This window comes from Dasypus novemcinctus, chromosome 10 (genome assembly GCF_030445035.2).
Source record: "Dasypus novemcinctus isolate mDasNov1 chromosome 10, mDasNov1.1.hap2, whole genome shotgun sequence".
Classification (NCBI taxonomy): Eukaryota; Metazoa; Chordata; class Mammalia; order Cingulata; family Dasypodidae; genus Dasypus; species Dasypus novemcinctus.
In genome coordinates this window covers 19,266,254-19,279,736 of record NC_080682.1, presented here as the reverse complement: position 1 = coordinate 19,279,736, position 13,483 = coordinate 19,266,254, and the positions used below count along the sequence as shown (strand labels likewise).

General features: G+C 38.3%; 1 non-coding gene and 2 pseudogenes across 1 annotated transcript; all 3 read right to left on the bottom strand.

The window, feature by feature from the left end:
* The window catches only part of LOC131280008 (glycine N-acyltransferase-like), a 79,978-nt pseudogene that overhangs the window by 10,397 nt on the left and 56,098 nt on the right, over window positions 1-13,483 (bottom strand).
* On the bottom strand, window positions 3,159-9,705 carry LOC139439741 (thymidylate synthase pseudogene; annotated as a pseudogene).
* On the bottom strand, window positions 4,212-4,312 carry LOC111760772 (small nucleolar RNA U13). Its single transcript, XR_002794373.1, has one exon. It is a non-coding gene; the product is annotated as a small nucleolar RNA U13 (small nucleolar RNA).

The following is a 13,483-nucleotide window of genomic DNA, read 5'->3' as shown; positions in this document are numbered from 1 at the left end:
ATTGTAGATGCATCTATTTTTTCACTTAGTTTGTCTCACATATTTAGAGGTGCCTTTGTTAGGAGCATAAATATTTATGATTGTTCAATCTTCTTGACAGATTGGCCCTTTCACTAAAATATAGTATACTTTTTTGTCTCTCACAATTTTTTCACATTTAAAGTCTATTTTATCTGATATTAATATACCTACTCCTGCCTTTTTTTGGTTATTGTTTGCTTGTATGATTGTTTTCCAGCCATTCACTTTCAACCTCCATGAGTCTGGGTCTAAGATGTGTCTCTTGTAGGCAGCATATAGATGGGTCATATTTCCTTATCCAGTGTCCCAGTCTGAATCTTTTGATAGGTGAGTTTAATCCGTTGACATTCAGTGTTATTACGTTCAGAGAATTATTTATGGTAGCCATATTTTGGTTGGATTTGTGTTTGTTATATTTTGTTTGTATTATTTTATTTTCCCCTTCTATTTTTGTCTTTCTTGTTACTCTTACACTCTCCTCCATCTCTGACTGTCCTTTTTCTTCCTTTCTTCCTGCAGAACTCCCTTAAGAATTTCTTGAAGGGGAGGTTTCTTGTTGATATACTCTTTCAGTTTCTGTTTATCTGTGAATATTTTGAACTCTCCATCATTTTTGAATGCTAGTTTAGCTGGATAGAGTATTCTTGGTTGGAAATTTTTTTCCTTTAGTACCTTGACTATATCATACCACTGCCTTCTTGCCTCCATGGTTTCAGATGACAAATCAGCACTTAATCTTACGGAGCTTCCCTTGTATGTGATGGTTTTCTTTTCTCTTGCTGCTTCTAGAATTTTCTCTTTGTCTTGAGCATTGGATAATTTGACAAGTATATATCTTGGGGTGGGCCTGTTGGGGTTTATGACCAGTGGAGTGCGCTGTGCTTCTTGGATATGTACATCTGTCTCTTTCAGTAGATTTGGGAAGTTTTCATTCATTATTTCCTGCAACACTCCTTCTGACCCCTTTCCCTTCTCTTCTCCTTCTGGAATGCCTATAATATGTATGTTTGAGCATTTTGCGTTATCATTCAGGTCCCTAAGTCCTATCTGGATTTTTTCTACCTTTTTATTGACCACTTCTACTATCTGCTTGATTTCCAATGCACGGTCTTCCACATCACTAATTCTCTGCTCTGCCTCTTCTAGTCTGCTGATATTTGCTGCAAGTGTATTTTTGATTTCTTGAATTGTGGTGTACATTTCCATCATATCTGTTATTTTTTTGCGCATGTCTGCAATTTCCCCTCCGAGTGTTGTCTTCATGTTGTTAACCTATTTCATTACTTCATCAAATTTGTCGGTGATAAATGTTCTGAGATCTTTCATTGCTTGTGCGAAGTCCTGCTCCACTTCCTGATTTTTAGTTTGTTGATTGGATTCGGCCATGTTTTCCTGATAACTTGTTTGGTTTGTAGGTTTTTGTTGCTGTCTTGTCAACATTTTTTCTTGACGAGTTTAATCAGTTCCTTAGCTTCTTTTTCTAGTCTTGGAGATTAATTAGCTGTTGTTTTTGCGTAAGTGTTATATCTTCTCTTTGTCAGTTTTTCTTCTTATTCCAATTTCTTATTGCTGGTTAAGCTCACTTTAAAGGAAAGTATTAGTGCTGGGGAAAGGCAATTGTGTAAGGAAGGAAAAAGTGTGAAGTAGTATTGGTGATATATGTTAACAAAGCAACAATATGAGTTCTGGGAGGATGGAGGTTAGATCATGTAAATTGTGTAGAGTTATAGTAGTAGGAAAGTACCTATAATGAGGTAGACGACTGAACATGGGAGGAATATGGTACGTACTAAGAAGCTATTGTTTTCATGAGAGAGGGAAAGAGAAAAGAAAGGTAATAGTTTCAGGGATGAATACCAGATGGAAAACTAAACAAAGGTATTAGAAATTAAGAGTTAGACACTTTGTGGATCAAAGAAAGGTAGGTGGAATATAGGAGAGATAGCAGATGGTGGAGGATATCAAGTTGTAGGGGAAAGGGGATAGTGTAGATAGGCTAAATCTATTCACAGAGAAATGAGGCAGTGGAGGATGAGGAAACCCAGCAAATGTGAGGTGTTTCCTGCAGGATCTATTGTATTGTTAAGATAAAATAGAATAAGAAGAATATTGGGGACAAGAAAGAGAGGATTAAAAAAAAAAACAAAACAAAAAACAAAGAGCAGAAACCCCGCAGCCAGGCTCAGCTCGGCTCTCCCTGCCGCCGCCCGCTGCGGCTCAGCTGGGCTCGGCTGGGCTCGGCTGGTCTCGGCTCCCCCGCCCGCCGCGGTTTGGCTGGGCTCAGCTCCCTTGCCTGCCACCCGCCGTGGCTCAGCTGGGCTCGGTTATGCTCAGCTCCCCTGCCCGCCGCCCGCCGCGGCTCAGTTGGGCTCGGCTGAGCTCGGCTCCCCCACCCGCCACCCGCGGAGGCACGGCTAGGCTCCCCCGGTGGCCGCCTGCCCGCTAGGGTTCGGCGCGGTGCTAGCTGCTTCAGCTCCGCCTACCCAAGGAGGGAATCCTCCACACTTAGCTGGGATCTCCATGTATATTTCACAGACGGATCCTCTCTGTTACCTTCCCTCCAAATCGATGTCCAGACACCTCCAGACCAGGAAAAATCCTGAAACAGCCCGGTCCCAAAGAGTCTCCAACGCCTCCCGGCCGATTCCCCCCAGGAGCTAGTAACCAGGAAGTTCACTCAGCCGCCATCTTGCCCCCTTCCCACCATAAGTTTTAGTATGTTGTGTTTACTTTGTCATTTGCCTCAAATATTTCCTAATTTCCCTTGTATTTTCTTCTTTTACCCATTTTTTTAAGATCATAAAAAATCTATATATATATATTAGTTTTCTAGTTCTTATTCTGCTTTTTATTTCTATCTTATTCCATTTTAATTAAAGAAGATACACTATATGACCATATTTGTAATCTTAGCCTTTTCATATATCCTCAGTGAGTTAGAAAGCTCAAACAAGCAGCAATTATATTTGACTGTAGCAACGTCCTTGAAAGAAATGCATTTTTCCATGAATAACATCTAATAAGTAATCATCAGGTTTTTGATATAATTCCTTTTTCCTTTATAGCAAATTCAACTGCCATCCAACACTTAAAGACTGACAAACCCTAGAAACAGTTCAAAGTCATTTAAAAGAACTTTAGGCAGCCATTTCCACTTTAATAGTTAGATGAGGATTGCACCCTTCAATCTGAAAGTCTTCAGCTTTGACCTCAACAAATATTTCAATGATATATGAGCTTGTGGAAAGGACTTGTTCTTGCTGAAGCTGAATTTTCAATGACTCCATAGGATTCTGGTAAACAAGTCAATCTCCAAAACTATTTACGAAGTCACCTGACTTCAGGCTTGTGAGGTGTGTGGCCAGGTAGTTGAACATGGCAAAGCTGGTGATGTTGAAAGCTATGCCACTGCTAATATAGCTCACATGAAAGCTCTCTATTCCCAATATAGAACTGGCATAGGATGTGGCATAGTAGCAGCCCCATCAGAGGAAGATCTTTTGAATTCCAAGAATGCATGATGATTCTTCACTTGTTTGGGTTGGTTTTGATAGTGGCAATCATATTCTGCAGCTGGTCTACTCCTTGGCCAGAATAATCTGAACTCATATCTTTTATTCAGCCCCCAAATGCTTCCACTGAAAACCATAAGCTAGGCCCAAGTTTTCTTCTCTGGTGGAGAATCCCAGGCTGTCCAAAAAATCATGGGATCCTCTGGAGTGATGTGTTTCCATTCTTTTGGAAGAATGCTCTTTAGTATTTGTGGATCCCTTGATAAATCATAGCAACTCCTCCAAACATTATTCCAGAATACACTATTTTGGTTGGCAGTAGAAACTCATCTCTCAGGTGGAAATGTGCCTGCAGGACCACGTGGTCCTCTTCCTGGAGCCCCAGGGAAGGATGTGCTGGCTCTGCCCCAGGTACTGCAGTTCCCCTTGGGTGCATGGCTCCTGTGCTGAGTGCTCCTCTGAGTCAGTCCCTGAGTCTGCAGGCTCCTCACCAGATCTTCTTAGATTAATGTATGCATGGAATATTTTTCCAGCCTTTTACTTTATACTTACTGTATATTTGAATTTAAGGGAGTGTCTGTACACAGAACATATTAGGTCATGCTTTTAATCCGTTCTACCATGTCTGCCTTTTGACTGGCAGTTTGAATCCATTTACTTTCTTTTTTCTTTTTTTCATATAAGATGGGTGTTGATTAATGTGCAATTTTTGAGGGAGGTACATCTCACACAACCACATGAATTCATGAATTCATCATGTTTATGAACCACAAAAGGATCTGAATCCTTTCTTTTAAAATAACTACCATTAATGCATTACTTTCTTCTTCCTTCTTGCCACTTGGTGTTTGTAAGTTTTATACCATTTTTGTCCCTCAATTCCTTTATTACTGCCTACTTTCATACTTACTTAATTTTTTGTGGTGAACCATTTTGAGCCTCTTCTCATTTTCTTCCACTTAAATATTTTTAGATATTATCTTTGTGCTTACCATGGAGCTTAAATTTAATATCCTAAATCTATGACAATCATGTTTGATTTGAAACTAACTTAACTGTGTTCATATATGTAAACTATATCCCTATTCCCCTCTGTCTCCCACCTTTTTGTTGCACTTGTTATAAATAATGTCTTAATATATTGTATATCCAAAAAATAGATTTATCATTATATTTTATGCATCCATCTTAGAAACTGCAAGAAGTAAAATGAAAAGAAAAGTGAATTATACATCAAAATCCAAGTACTCATATAATTACCTTTATCAGAGGTCTTTATTTCTTTAGGCCACTTCAATCCACTGTCTTGTGTTCTTTCCTTTTCTGTGAAGAACTCCCCTTAGCATTGCTTATAGGGCAGGTTTGTAGTGATGGACACCCTCAGCTTTTATTTATCTGGGCATATCTTAATCTCTCCCTTATTTTTGAAAGACAGCCTAGAATACTAGACTGACAATTATTTTATTTCATCCCACTGCCTTCTTGCCTCCATGGTTTCTGATAAGAAAGTGCCACTTAATCCTATTGTAGCTCCCACATTCATGCCATATTGGTATTTCTCTTGCAGCTTTCATAGCACTTTACTTGTCCCAGGCATTTGACTGTTTTTCCACAATACATTGGAATATGGTTTTCTATGAGCTTATCATGATTGGTATTCTTGAATTTGTATATTCATGTCTTTCATTAAATTTGGTAACTCTTCTACCAATACTTACTTGAATATTCATTTTTCTACTTTTTCTCATTCTTCTCCTTCTAGAACTCCCATAATGCATATGATTGTAAACTTAATGGTGTCCTGCTGGTCTCAGACTTTGTTCACATTTCTTCATTATTTTTCCTTTCTGCTCCTTTGCTTGAATCATTTCAATGGCCTTAGAATTCACTGATTCTTCTGTCAGCTCCAGTCTGTTGTTGAAACCCTCCGGGGAGTTTTCTATTCTATTTATTGTGTTCTTCACCTGCAGTATTTTGTTTGGTTCCTTTTTATAATTTGTATCTATGAATTAGTAATCTCAAACTTTTCATTCATCAATTTCCTGATATCTTAATTCTTTCTCTTTATTTTCCTTTATCTACTAGAGCGTGTTGAAGACCTTTTTTTAAAAATCCTTGTCTGATATGTCCAAAGTCTGGTCTCCTCTATTGATGAGTTCCAAAGTTTTATCTTCTTCCTTTACATGGACCATCATTTTCTGTTTCTTTGTTTGTTTTGTAGTATTCTGTTGCACAACATACATTTTAGTATATTAATGGGCTAACTCTGGAATTTAGTCCCTGATCTCCCTGCTCCTTAATTGTCTATCCAGCTAGTCATGTGACAGATACTATTTGAGTGCTAGTAGCTAAAAAACACAAAGAATAAGTGCCTTTCATTGTCCTTAAACATTGTCATCTAATTGGCTTGTGTTCTCCTTTGAGTTTAGCCCTCTTACCAAAAGATCAGCATGCTTCCTGGTCTGGGCATGAACTTTTGACCTTAAGAATTCCTACTTTTATAGGTACCGAAATGTCCTTTCCAAGAACACTGTTATATGTCTTGACACCAACAATCTTTTACCTGAGTCCACTTCAGTTGTTGGCCTCTTAAACTGCTTTAGCTGTCTACAAGCTGCTTCTGCCTGTAGGACAAGTTCTAGGAAGGCAATCCAGAGATGAGTGTCCTTGCTCAGATTTTCAGATTTCCACTCAGTTTATTGTCAGCAACATGCAGGCTCCCCAATATGTGTATACAGGTTATGCCTACACCCTCTGGAACAGGACCAGGGACCAACAATGAGAGCACAAGCCAGCTGCACACAATTCAGTAGAAGGTTGAGGGAGGGGCAGCAAGAGCAACACAAGCATCTCCTGAATATTTTTTGTGATTCAATGCTTGCCTTGTAACTGCAACACTATCTTTTCTGGAGTACCAAGGATAATGATTCTGCAAGTATTTGCTAGGTGTTCAAAGATTCTGTGAAGGATAGAACCCTGGAACATCTATGCTGCTATCTTGGTCAACTAGATGTCCACATCTAATTTTTAGGAGTTTATGCCTGGGCTAGTTCTGTATCTTGTAGATCTTCTGTTTTTGCATATCTCACACCATATTATACCTTGTTTATGTATCTGCTTCTCCAAGCTGTGGGCTTCCTGAACACAGGAACTTGTTTGTCATCCCCATTATTAATTTCTAATTCCCCAATGTCTTCCACATTACAAGGTACATGGTAGGTACAAAGCAAATTTAAACATAAAAGCATATTCATTCTACCACGGACATCTTATCTATTCATGAGGATGATAACCCCCTGTATTAAAATCAGGCCATATGTCTGCCAGCACATTTAGTTGAATGGGTTTCCCTGCTTAATGTGGAAGATAGTTCCATAAGCCTGCAACATTCCAAGAAATAGGAGGGTTGCCAGATTAGGAAGTGATAGCCAAGATCCTTTTGTCTGAACAAGATAAAGCTTATTTCTATGAAATCATGGAGTTTTATGTTTTAAAAGTATCTAGATCAAACAATCTTTATATAGTATTTTTACTTTATATGTAAAAATTACTTCCACTCAAAGTATGGGCTCATACATGCATATTGTAAAATACAAAACAAATACAATTAATAATTTAAAAAACACCACTATTTGTTATAGGATTTCATATTACCTTTTCCATTCCTTTCTTTTATTCATATACCTAGAGACACACAATTTTATGAAAATACAATTACCTGATACATATTATTTTGATATCTGATTTATTCCCCCTTAACACAATATGGGCCTTTTTCTATGTTAATAAATGCAACTATTTTCTATAATTTTCTGATAAGTGCATAAGAATCTACTGTATGGATGTACTATCTTACCACTTCTGAAATAATTGTTTTGGGGTATTGGCTGAGAAGCTTATTTTGCTATGAGAGACATAGATATCCATGGGGTCTCCATGGAAGTTACAAATTTTAGTCCCAGGCATGGGATATTTATATGCTTTAAAAAATTTTTCTTATTTTATAGGAGGTACAAGGGGTTGAACCCAGGTCCTTGTTTATACAAAGCAGGTGCTCAACCATTGCGTTATACCTGTTCCCATATTTATATGCTTTTAAGCACAATGCAACCGCTCAGGAATTCTCCCTAAACACAAGATAACTTGAAAACTGGTAGACCACCTCACAGCCAAGCTCTAGTGCAAAAGGACCAGTAACATGTATAAGAAAGGGAATGTCGAAACCAAGAGAACCTCTTAGTCTGGGGACATGGATGCACTAAAATAGAAGATAGTATCATTTCTATTTGTTGCTGTTGACAATCCTCTTAAAGAATAAGTGTTTTAAAATTTCTAGTACCTGATATCAATTCCTATTTTGTTCAACAGGAAGGTGGACAGAGATCTGAAATGAACTCTCTAGTTTATATTCTTGAACTAGAAATGAGCAGCTGGGCAGCTTTTCAAGTTTTTTTTCTAACCCTCAGATCCATCATCTATTACATAGGGAATGTAGAGGTACTTTCTTCATAGGGCCTGATAATTATATAAGCTAATGAATATAAAGCCCATATCACAGTGTATGAAACAAGGTATTATGCAATAAATGTTTGCCAACACTACCACTACTTCTACATGGCTACTTGTGTGGACCTGAAGATGGTTGGTTTTGGACCTGGGTAGTTGATTGTGAAAGTCATCTGTTTTCATTAGCTGAAGGAGAAGCTTCAAAGAAGCTGGTCACCACCTTCAGTCACCCCCCCCCCCCCGGTAATGGTAACACACACACATACAGATATGTGTGTGTGCACATGTACCTCCCCACACACCACCTGTGCATGAATTCAACCTCTTTGCAACTCATATCATTGCAACGAAAAAATCTTTACTTTATAATAATTTCTAAATCCCTTCATGTGACTTATTTATAAAGCACAATCATCAAAGTTTGATGAAATAGAATTTGACCTGTTACCATGTTTCTAGAAGAGACGGTTAGTCTATCATCTAGAAAGTGTTCTTTTAAGGAAAATAATTTAAACATTAAATGTACTCACAGTCAACTTTGAGCTCTGGGAAAAAATCTAGATTTATTATGAAATGTTTCTCATAAAGAAATATAGAACTGTTTTTCAGTCAACACAGAGCTAAAAGCAGTTCAGCCAATCATACTTCTGTTCATATCAGAGCACTGCAACACACTATTTGTGGAATATTGGAGAAACCATTCAATGAACCTTCATTTTCTCCATATTCTTCAAGTATCTTAAAACAAGTTAAAGCAACTTAAATAAAAGAAAAAAATGAAATAGTACTGGTCACAGAATAGATGATAATAAAAATTAGACTCTTTCTCCCCTCTTTCACAGAATGTTGCACTTCCTTACTCCCTTCAGAATTTTCCATCATCACCTTTAAGTGTTCAGGAAGACTGCTCCTCAAGGACTTCTCAAGTGCCTGCAGCATCTTGGCACCTTGCAATAGGACCATCATGGAGGCTTACTACCTTGAGAGATAGCCAAGAAGCAACCAGGACTAGGAAGAGATGGAGAGTATTGAGAAACAAGAGTAACCTGATCTGTGCTAATGGCCTGAGTTTTCTTAAGTATTTCTTCACTGGGTCACTTCACTAAATTCCTCACCAACTCCATGGAGGAATGAGACTGACAGAAAGCACAAGGGTCTCTTTCTGAATTTTTCAGTTCAAACTTTCTTACATTCCTTCCATTAGCTTCTCTTTTACTTTAACAAACACATTTGAAAAAGATATATAACATTTTTTGCAGTTAAATTGTTATCAGTAACTCTCCTGACTCTACCAGTAGCAAATTGTGCAACCTTGAACAAGTTCCTTAGCTTCTTTGCACCTTGGTTTCCTCATAGGTAGATAGGATAATAGCATTGCCTAACTCACAGGATTTTTGTGAGGATTAAAGAAATTAATTTATGCAAAGTACTTTAAGGGATATCTATCACATGCTATTTTATCACTCCTTCCACTCTTCTCCTCCTTCTCTTCCTCCTTCTTTTTGGCAGTCAACCACTGTGAGGAGCCACCCGCTGTGAGGTCTGTTTCCAACCTCCAACAACATGGCGGATCTCATAACTACTACAGCCCTGCCCCGCCATTTCCTTCTTCTTCTTCCTCCTTGTTTCTTTGTTTTCCCCTTTCTGCCACAACTCTGGTGACCATAGCGATATGCATGCACAAGGCGCAAGACTCTGCAGACCTGGCACGAACTTTCAGCCAATCCCCTCCTTGGATGTCTGCCACCCGCAAAACCAGCCTACCACCTATGGACACGCTCCCTTCCCTCAGTATAAATTCCCATGTTCTACCCCCATAAACGAGGCTTGATCAGAATCCTGTCTTGCCTCTATTCTTTCTCGTCCCCTGACCTTATCCCCGCTTCTTCCCACAAGTCCCTGGACTCGCCCCCACCGGATCAGACAAACCACATTGTGATTAAAATCAGTCCATTGGTGTGCTATTCTCCCATATTGATGGAATGGAATGTATCTTTTATGTCTGCAATGAATAATGCTCTCTGGAATTTTGCTATGAAATGATAAAGGAATATGTGTGCATGGACATAAAATTTTTCTCTTTTTCTTCTCCTCACCCTTCTTCACTCTTCTTTGTTCCCCTATATGCCCCCTTTCCTACACATTCCTCCTATTTCCCATAGCACACAAGTCTCAAGAGTCACAAGTTATGCTTATATTACAAATCCTATGTTAGTTAATTAGTCCTCCAACTCATTCAAAAAAGTTCTGAGATTCCTGAATGTAGCATACCAAAAACACTTAAGGAATTCAAGGCAACATGTAACTGAATGTAGGGAATTAATACGAAACTAGGAATTAGTTTACATTGACTCTAATAAAGTCATATTTTGGGGGATGAGAAAACAGTTAAAATTTGACTCTGATTTTCCTGGCACTCTAAGCAGAGAATGAAATATAATCAGAATAATTGATAACTATAATAGTTGCCATTAGATGAAAACTAAACCAATTTCTACTAAGAACACTAGAATCTAGTAATGAAGAGTGTGGACTCTGCCTCATGCATAGAAACAGCCAGATCCTAGGTCTTCCACTCTAGCTTGTGCAACATAGGAAAAGTTTACTTAATCTCTTTAAGATTTTCTTTATATGTAGTATGTTTTCAGTTTCCAGGCTGCTATGACAAATATCAAAAATTGAGTTAACTTACAACAAGCATTATTTTCACACAGTTTTGGGGATAAAAGAATTCCAAATTCAAGATATCAGTAGGATGGAAGGCAGCAAGATGTCATTGGTTTAAGTGTGCACTCATCATCTCTTTTGCAAAAAATGGCTGAATGCGGACAAGATCCTGCCTGAGTGAGCTGTTATGAGAACTCACAGAGCAGGAGGCTACAGGACGTTGATCAGGAGAGAGCTGGACAAAGAGATAATTTGCACAATGTAAAACCCTGACTTTCTTGACCCAGAGGCTGGAAACTGTGGGAAGGCTAAGCCCCACCCTCAAGGCAAAAAGTTGTGATAAGTCCCAACCCTGCCAGCCATCCAGTGGGAGGGAGCATTCTCTGAGAGTGAAAGAATTCTGGCAAAGGGTGGAGATGGGTTTCCTTTTTTGGATTAGTTTGCTTGGACCCTCTTGGAGATTTGAAGAGCATACCAGCTGTTCAAGGTGGCACCAAGAAGAGGGAAGAGGCAAATTTGCTGCAGCAACCTGATTTTCCTCACCACCCTGGCATAGAAAATCTTGGCCTGGGAGAGTGTAGAGTCAGGAAATTGACTAGTTCCTTGCTGAAAACTATCACAAATTCAACTCCACTAAGCGAGGGAGTAGGAAGCACTTATTAAGCTTCCAAGAGCCAATATTGGAAGATAATATAGGGAAGAATCTATAGGACCTTATAATAGGGAATGGCTTCATGAACTTAACACCCCAAAACATGAGCAACAAAACATAAAATAGATAAATGGGATGTCCTAAAAATTAAAACCTTCTGCACCTCAAAGAGTTTGTCAAGAAAAAGACAGCCTACCCAATGGGAGAAAATGTTTGGCAACCATATATCTGATAGGAGCCTAAAATCCAGCATATATAAAGAAAACGTATATCTCAAAAATAAAAAGACAACCCATTTAAAAAATGTGCAAGTGATTTGAATAGGCACTGCTGCAAAGAAGAAATATAAATGGCTAAAAAGGTCATGAAAAGAAGCTCAACATCACTAGCTATTAGGATAATGCAAATGAAAACTATAATGAGATACCATCTTACACCCATTAGATTGGTGGCCATTGAAAAAACAGAGGACTACAAATGTTGGAGAGCATGTGGAGGAATGGAAACCCTCATCCACTGTTGGTGGGAATGTAGAATGGTCCAGCCTTTTTGGAGGATAGTTTGGCAGTTCCTCAAAAAACTAACTATAGATCTCTATATGATCCAGTAATTCCACTGCTGGGTATATACTCAGAAGAATTGAAAGCAAGGGCACAAACAGGTATATGAACATCAACGTTCATAGCAGCATTATTCATTATTGTCAAAAGATAGAATCAACCCAAAAGCCCATCAACAGATGAATGAATAAACAAAATGTGGTGTATACACACAATGGAGTATTACTTAGTTCTAAGAACAAATACAGTACTAACACACAGGATAACATGAATGAATCTTGACGACCTTATGTTGAGTGAAGCAAGCCAGGCATTCAAAGACAAATATTACATGACCTCTCTGATGTGAATTAAGGAAACTGAGGGAAAGCAGAGAACTAGAGTCTGGAAGATAGGTTTATAGGAAATTAAAAGAGAGAAGAAGGTTGTGAGTCATCATTCATACAGGTGAAAGTTATGAAGTTGGAAGTGAGTAGTTGTCCAGTGAAAGGATGTAACAGGGGTTTAGGGATCCTATTGGGTTGGATGGTACAAGCCTGACAGGGATATTGGATGGGGAGGATCATTTGGGCGTTCTATGGAACTGAAGGGAATGTTTAGGGAGGGAGCTGATGAACACTGGGGATGGGAGGGGGGAGTATGTGATTGAAACTACAATGTTCAGAAAGCTCTTTTGGCATTATGACAAGAAAGGGTAACTGGTTTATGGTGTTGGATAGGAGGGCATCTGGGAAACAGCATTGACACATCTGTGTGAGTGATCATCTTGTCATTGTGTGTTGTATCAGTGGATGGAGACCCACACATGAGTGTGAAGGAGTTGGACTCTCATCCTGCAGAAACCTGATAAGTTCTTAAGTGAAGAGGACGGTGTCTCTTCATAGATTGGGCTATTCCTAATAGAGGAGGACAGACTACTGTGTCAAACCCTCAGCATTGTTACAAGTATCTATGAATCTTATTTTTCAAGGAAAGAAGCCTAGTGGTCTCTGTGGGCCCTGAGCAGAAAGGGAGAGAGGAATAGCATAGATGAAAGAGAGGGTGTTCAGGGGGCAACAGAAGTGTTCTGCATAATCTTGCAATGATGGATACAGGTTATATTAAATTTCATCAAAAATCTATAGAAGTGTATGGTCTGAAATGTAAACCATAATGTAAATCATTAACCATGGTTAGTAGGTATATTTCAATATTTGTACATCAGTTGTAACAATGTACCATCCACATGTAAAAATGTTATTAATAGGGAAGGGGATAAAGGGGAAGGATGTTAGGTATATGTGAGTCCCCTATATCCTACATGTGACTTAACTATAACCTAAAACTTATTTGAAGACAAAATGAAAAAAAGTAAGTCACTGGGGAAAAAAAAACAGAAAATGCCATTTTACATACAGGACCACAGATATTACAGTGATGAAAGGTAAAACATCAAAAATAATTTTTAAAATTAAAAAAAAATTTCATTTTTTAGTACCCCAATTTTTTTACTTTATTTTAATTTTAGTTCTTCAAAGTTATTATTTATTTTCTTTCTTATGTCTAAACTTATTATTATTTCATTT